Source organism: Aythya marila (genome assembly GCF_965140915.1).
Source record: "Aythya marila genome assembly, chromosome: 1".
NCBI classification, from domain to species: Eukaryota; Metazoa; Chordata; class Aves; order Anseriformes; family Anatidae; genus Aythya; species Aythya marila.
In genome coordinates this window covers 179,497,985-179,506,503 of record NC_139042.1, presented here as the reverse complement: position 1 = coordinate 179,506,503, position 8,519 = coordinate 179,497,985, and positions in this window count along the sequence as shown.

Below are 8,519 nucleotides of genomic sequence, written 5' to 3'. Positions count from 1 at the left end.
CGTGGTGGAATCCTCTGAACCACTTTTCTTTCTTCTCCTCCTACAGTATGGATGGATGGACTTCCTTCATTATTTTGAGAAAGGTCTTCAGTCATTATAGCAGCATGAAGTATAGCATTTATTTTATTTCAAATGTTCTGATATTTTACTGCAAGTAGTCAGTTGAATATTGGTCTGCTGAATATGAGCAGCGGGAGAAAAGGAAGCAGGACTTTAAATATGCTGTTCTCACGTACCCAGATTCCTATTTTATACTTTGTTAAGTCAACATCCTTAACAATGAAAACAGAACTGCCAATGTTTACAAAAGTCAAGGTACGAGTCCTAGCTGAATGAAAAAAATATAAAATAATTATACTATGTTAAGTATGAAGATAAACAGACCATGACGTTAGCCTTTTACTTCAGTATAATCTGAGAAAACACCCTTCAGTGTTCCCCATTGAAACATAATGATTAATGAAAAAATGGTTGTGGCTAGATAGCGTTGTGAAAGGATTAGACCCTCCACTGATATGCAGAACAAATTGAAATCAACATGTTGGTTCCTGTGTTGTACACCTAGTCAAGCATGTTGTATTTAGTACAATAAACATTTGCTTTACGCCCTAAAAGAAAGTACTGCGTGACACTTGCTATCAAATTTGGTAGCTACAGGATACCTATTCTTGGTGAAATTGAATGAAATACACACACACACACAACCAAATTACGCCCCATTTATTTTCTTAACTTTCTGTTCCCAACTGTGCAACTAGTTTTCAAGCTGAGTATGCATGTGACTGCTCCTACTGACCCAAGAAACCACTTGAGGGAGCAAGTACTACTCAGAGCAAGAGAGTACTGTGCCCTGGGACTCCCAATGCTTGAACTATCACTTGAACTTTGACATAGCCCTCAGAGTCCTGAGCTCTGACACTATTAAGGACAACATAATCATCTAATGTGATTAGTCAAGGAAATTAATTAAACATGTTTAAATATGTTCTAAAGCAAAACAAAACAAAATGGCTTTGAAAGCTTTGAAAGCTTTGAAAGACAAACTTGCTCCTCAAGGGAATTTTTCTCTCTGGTATTGTATTCTTTTGGGTCACTTTTGATGTGTATGATATGTATTCTCAAATGAGATCAGAGTTTCAAGGCATCAACAGCAGCCTTGAAGATTCAGTCTTATGAAAATGAAGTTGATGTTATTCAGAATCACGGAATCACAGAATTGAAGAGGTTGCAAGGGACCTCGAGAGATCATTGGGTCCAACCCCCCTGCCAAAGCAGGTTCCTTAGAGCCGGCTGCCAAGGTAGGTGGCCAGACAGTCCTTGAATATTTCCAGAGAAGAAGATATTCCACAACCTCCCTGGGCAGCCTGTTCCAGTGCTCTGTCACCTTCACCGTGAAGTTCTTTTGCATGTTGGTGCAGAACTTCCTGTGCTCCATCTTGTGGCCATTACCTCTTGTCCTGTCCCCACAAACCACTGAAAAGAGGTTGGCCAAATCCGTCTGTCTCCCACACCTCAGGCGTTTATACACATTTATGAGATCCCCTCTCAGTCTTCTTTTCTCCAGGCTGAACAGACCCAGGTCTCTCAGCCTTCTCTCATAGGGAAGATGTTCCAGACCCCACATCATCTTTGCCCATCTCCGATGGACTCTTTCCAGGAGATCCCTGTCTTTTTTTGTACCAGGGAGCCCAGAACTGGAGACAGTACTCCAGGTGAGGCCTGACCAGGGCAGAGTAGAGGGGGAGGATCATCTCCCTTGACCTGCTGGCTACGCTCCTTTTAATGCACACACACCAGTATCCCATTGTCCCTCTTGGCCACAAGGGCACACTGCTGGCTCATGGTCAACCTGTCGTCCACCAGAACCCCCTGGTCCTTCTCCTCAGAGCTCCTCTCCAGCAGGTCACCCCCCAGCCTGTACTGATACTTCGGGTTGTCCCTTCCCAGGTGCAGGACTCTTATTTAACTTCGTTTGGTTTCTTCCTGTCCATCCCTCCAGCCTGTCCAGGTCTCACTGAATGGCAGCACAGCCTTCTGGCGTGTCAGCCACTCCTCCCAGCTTTGTGTCGTCAGCAGACTTGCTGAGGGCGGACACTATTCCCTCATCAAAGTTGTTGATGAAGATGTTGAGCAAGACTGGACCCAGCACCGACCCCTGGGGAACATCCATCAGAGTCTGAAGTGCTTATTCAGGCAAAAAGAGAGGGATTAGACCACACATTAAACCAATCCTATTACCCTAGACCTCAGCATTCACATCTTAGTTGATTATCTTGATTGTACACTTGCAAGCTTTTTCTGAGGTTCTCAAATCCACCAGCCTATGATCCAGTTGGTAGCCACAATCTTTTTAGATCAGAAAACAAGACTCAGAATGCAATGCTGTTGTTCATACTGGTCTCAGGAATGCCTTCTTCTGAAGGCATTCATTTGCCCTGTTCTATCCCTGCTAGAAATTTTCTGCCTGGCACATCCATAAGTCGCCAATATCTTTCCATCATACTGGTGGCTTTTCATAACCTTCTTGTAGGTTTTTTATCCATTTTGTTCTCCTCCTCTCTTATTTGCAGCTGAACAGTTGCCAACTCATGGCAGAGCTGTTGAGGCTAATTAGCTCCAGAGCTTGTGACTTGGCACTTTTGACTGTTTGATCACCCTATTTCTGTTGCTGCAACTGTAATCAGATTAGGCCTGAAGGGGTTCCTACAATAATAACATCAAATGTTTGATTTCATTCAATTCAAAATACTGGATTTCCTATAAATTATTTTGTGATTTCTGCTGCGATATGGGTCTTTATGGAGCAGTTGCAGACTGAAGAACAAATGCCTCACTGTGACAAGGACTACCTATTTTTTCCCCTACATTTCTAACAAAGAAGCACAAAATCAAACATGTGTTCTGCTATTTTAGTACCCACTTTATAAATGGAGAGAATTTTAGAGAAGGATTAGACATGAAGACCAGACATCGAGGGCTTACAAATACTCTAATTACATCAAGAATAAGCAAAACTATATTATTAAGGTTTTCAGATTTAAAGACAAGCTTTCAGAAACTGAGGAAAATGAGGTTATTAAAGGGAGCCAGACTGAAGTGTTCAGAAATTCAAGTGCGGTAAAGACTCAAAAATCAAAAGCACAGAAGTTGAACTCAATCCTAAGCAAGAAGAAAAAATATGTAGGAAAGGGCTCCATACATGAACGGATGAACAGTCCTTTCAGTAGATAATATAAGGAAAGAACAATTCTACAGGGAATGAAAGATAAAAAGGTGAACAAAAGAGAGACTTTATGAGGGGCTGAAAGCCCTGATCTCCAATGTAAAGATTTTATTTTATTTTATTTTATTTTATTTTATTTTATTTTATTTTATTTTATTTTATTTTATTTTATTTTATTTTATTTTATTTTATTATTTTTTTTTTGTATATACCTGAAAAAAAAAAAAAAAATCATCCCATGCTTCTGGGTATATTGTTTGTTTCTCCTTTCTCTGTGTTATTTCTGGAATTAATTTTGTTTTCCTCTGAGTTCTATCTTTAAAAGGGAAAGGGTGAAAATCTCTCCTAAAATCAAGGTTTCTTACAAAAAATGTAAGGCAAATTCCCTGTTTTATCCTTATCCTTTGTGGGAGTCTTGTCACTGCCTGAAATGTCTGCAAAGCTTTGACATTAGAACTACCCTCACTTGCTCAATATCCAGTTTTATCTGAAAAGAAGAATCAAAGACAGAGAAAACATACTGTCTACTCTTCTTATACAGACTTTCTCCAACCTGGGGAAGCAGATTCTTCTTCAAATATCAACAAATACCTTATTAAAGCAGCATTTTTTTACTGCATTCTTTACAATGTTAATAAAACATTGCATACTTAGAAATCTCAGATTTCCCACAAAACAGTATAAAAATATCAAATTGCTTTATCAAATTACTTTTCTTTATGATTTGTCATAAATTAAATGTTCTTGAAAATATGAACCTGGAAACCATTGTATCTGGAAATTCTGTTACAGTAATATAATCTGTTCTGAATTTTCACTGTGCAAAGTTTGTCTTGATTGTCTTTTCCTTTGTCCGTATTTTGATCTCTTTCATCAGTCTAAGTTAACAAGGGTTTTGTCAGTGATTTAGCTGTAATTGTATGAATGGAGGCTATCCCCTTAAAATAATACTAATATTCTTTATATATGTATATGTATTTATATTCTTACAGAGATTGCAATTTTTCCACTTGACACTGTGAAAATAACATGACTTTTCAAGAGTGAGCTGGTTTCTTCTCTGGGCCACAAATTAATAAAGTTGATACCAGCTGCAGTCAGTTCAAAGTCATAGGACAAAGTTTTGTAAAAACATTCTGAAAGTCCATGCAATCCATAGCAAGGATCAGAAAACAATTGAGGGTAGCATTTGTCCTCACTTAGCCTTTATATTTAGCTTCAATTGTGGAATTTAGACAGAATAAATGACATTTTTTTTTCTTACTTCTTTGAAAACATATTTCCTTAAAAGTACTTCCTTATTACTTTGAGAATGAATTGCTGTTTCAAAATGCCTCTCACAATATGCCAGCAATGTTGGTTTTTTTTTCCTTTTTTTTTTTTTTTTTTTTTTTTTTTTTTCCTAAAGGATATAACCTTTTAAATCTTTCTTTTCTTCTTCTAGCTCATCTACCTCTTGTTCAGCACTTTTGACCATTCAACAGTCAGCTGGAATAGTGTTCTCTGCAAGGAGAAAATGTTTTTATGCCTCATCCTAATAGATTTATTTAATAGAAGAGAAGTAAGTAATACATCTCATACTCTCAGCTGAAGAAGTACAGTTTCCTAGGGCACTAGGGAGTACACTGTTAGGAAGCCAAGTGGAACGAGATTTTATACTGCTCATCTTTAGCTGATGCTTAAGACATAATTGTATTTCAGTTGACACAGAAAGGTATATTCTCTCTCCTTCCAGATAAGGCCAAGAAAGATCAGCTGGCCAGTGCTAATAATAGACATACCAAAAACATAGGCAGGAGCAACTATTTTTTGATTAAAGGTCTATTTGGCTATTGCTTTTTGTGCTCTGCTATTTGTTTAATTAAAGGATGAAAGGAAATACTTACTCTGTTGTCTGATTAAGAGGGTTTTGGGCACCATATTGTAAGATGCAGAGAACAAAAAAGATATTATTTTTCATTACAATTATTTTTAGAATGTTAATGCAATTCCTATATGTGTAATTATACTTGCTTTGGTGTACCTGGTTGAAACCATGTAACTTGTACATGGTTGAAACTCTTGTAAAAGGTCCAACTGAGCATAAACTGTCCAGGCAAATCCTGGATCAGGTGGAGGAAGAGGCATAAATCTCCACCCCTCTGCACTGAAGAAGATGAGGCTTGTGGATAGGAAATTGCTTTCCACATAATTGTGGCTTTCTTCCATTCTCAGCTATGTTTCTTGGCCTCCACCCTTATAACCATTGAGATTTCTCTCTGGTACAAGGAAAAAATCTTTACCTTCTCTTATTTTGTTGTTTATTTCTTATACAGTGTTTTTCCTTATTTATTTATTTAACTGGCCTTACTGAATACATGTTCCTTCTCTCACTAGATAAGGGCACAAGACATAAGATTTTGTGACTCAGTGGTATCACTTAGGCCAAACTGCTAAATTACACTTTGGTTCCCAGCTGCCTTGTTTCTTTACATCCAGAATAAAAGTAAGGGAGTTGAACTCAATGAATGACAAGGCAGTTACAGGTTCACAGACTTCTCTGTGCTGATTAAAGTCATCACCATTTCTTGTGTTAAAAAATAAATTAACAAAAGAAAAAGTAACTGAGTCATAGAATGGCTTGGGTTGGAAGGGACCTTAAGGATCATCTAGTTCCAACCCCCCTGCCATGGGCAGGGACACCTTCCACTAGACCAGGTTGCTCAAAACCCCAGCCTGGCTTTGAACATCCCCAGAGATCCAGAGATCCAGACATCCACAATTTCTCTGGGCAACATGTTCTAGTGCCTCACCACTCTCTGAGTGAAGAATTTCCTCCTAACATCCAATCTAAATCTCCCCTCTTTTAGTTTAAAACTGTTCACCTTTTCATATCACTATTTGCCTGTGTAAAAAGTCCCTATTCTATTTTATAAGCCCCCTTTAAGTACTGAAAGGCTCCAATGAGGTCTCCACAGAGTCTTCTCTTCTTCAGGCTGAGCAACCCCTGCTCTCTCTGCCCGTCTTCACAGGAGATGTGCTCCAGCCTCTGATCATCTTTGTAGCCCTTCTCTGGACAGGATCTAACAGCACATCCTTCTTGTGCTGGGGGCCCCAGACCTGGAAGCAGCACTCCAACTGGGGCCTCACAAGGGCAGAGCAGAGGGGCACAATCACCTCCCTTGCCCTGCTGGCCATGCCTCTGCTGATGCAGTCCAGGATTCAGTTGACATTCTGGGCTGCAAGTGCACACTTCTGGCCTATGTTGAGCTTTTTGTCCACCAGAACCCCCAAGTCCTTCCCTGCATTAATGAGTTCTTCTCCCAGTCTGTACTCCTGCCTGGGATTGCCCTGACCCAGGCGTAGCACCTTAGACTTGGACCTGTTGAACCTCATTAGGTTCACATGGGCCCACTTCTCAAGCTTGTACAAGTCCCTTTGGATGGCATCCCTTTCTTCTGTCACATCAGCTGGACCACTCAGCTTGGTGTTATTGAAACAGAAATAGGTGTATCTTTTAGGAATAATAAATAAGTTCTCCTTGTTTGCATAATTACTACTGTAATATTTTCTTAGATTATATTGATAGAAGAAATAAAGTTGCCATTAGAGCAAGAAGCCTCATTTTCCAAACTGCACCTTATTTGCATGGTGCAAAGCCAAAATATCCATATATCAAGTCAGCTGTGCAGCTGTGTGCAAGGCAGTACATAGGAGCAGGTAGAAGCAATGCTTCTGGGATTTCAGTGAGTGAAAGCTTGGACTCTTGCATGAGAGGAGCTCTGGAGATCTCACTCCCTTCTTAGGCCCTCATGAATACGTGGCTGGATAGCACCACCATCTGTCTTTAAAAAATAAGTCTTCAATGTTTTCACTGCTAGCCCTTGTTGAAAAATACAGCATTTTCCAGTGCTGGTTCAATATCAATAATATTCCAGAAATTTACAGGCTGTGATAGGATTTATTTAGTTTATGGAAAGCTATCTTATGAATCTCTCCTTTGTGTCTTGTGGAACAGCTCTCCAGAGATTAAGGCAGAGAAGCATTAGAAAGACCTGGAGGTGCTCTCTTGGTGTAGGACAAAAATTACCTGTAACAACAGGAGAAAGGATTCAAGACAGCCAGCAAGAGCCGAGCCATTTGAAAGTCCAAATATTGAATTAGATTTCTGGCCTGGTCCAAGATCCATGATGATGCCACCAACGCTATCAGTCTCTGGATTGTTTAATTCAAAGCAAGCCCTGTCATATTTATTAGCTTGTACTACACCATTAGATTAGAGTGCAGGTTTGCCCTTTTAGAGAAACTCAAGAAAACTAGGTTAAGTAATATGAAGCAAAAACGTGTCATTTTAATTTCATGATCTTTGCCCCACAAACACTGCATTTTTCCATGCATGGCATGCCATAAAAGTAGAAACCAAATGTTAACTGATTAAGTTGATTGAGAGTTTCGTTTGATATCATGGGAAGGTACCCTGTACAAAGGTTGAAAACCATTTAAACAGTGAAGTGTGTTTCCTCCTCCTGTTTATAGCTGCGTGGCACAGGGTTTGTGTTTCAGGGTTGGCTGCACAAGTTAATTTTGTGACGTGCTTTTCTCTCCATTTGGCTGGATGATGCTATATGCAGTCTAGCACTAGATAATTTCATAATATAATTAGTCGTGAATTCAGTCATATTTACAATGGTGTATTACAAGTTCATCTCCAGTGTACTCACTTTGATGTTTTATAGCATTCCTGGTTCATTTAAGTTTTGATGTCTGATCCTAGCTAGAAATAGCTGATATAGTCCTAGGATCTGTCCCACTGATTTAGCATGGTTTGAGGTCAAGGAAGAATGTGGCATTGTACTTATAGGCCTTAAAACACTGCAAAAAAAGAGGCCTTCAAAACATATACAGGAATAATTGAAAATATAGAAATTATTTACCTGATACATGCTAATCAGAGATTAATAGCTCCTTATTTGTGGAACGTGATCAGTTTGTTGTGCAATCTTATGTTGTGTAACATAAGATGATCATCTAAAGATAGCTGTTTGTCCAGTTAGATTTTAAGTATTATTTTTCTTCATAGCACACAGAGCCACATAAAAATAGGGAATGCAATATTTGAAATGTATCATTGAAATTATAACTCCTAATACTATCAGATGGAGAACAGACAAACATAGCTAACACACCATAGCATCTATTAATAGGCCTGACTCCCTTTTGCAATGTCAACTGTAACATTAATCCTTGTTTTAAATCACAGTGTCTCAAATATCAGCTGTTACTAGTTGTACAGTTCTCTTTCAGTTTATATCAGAGA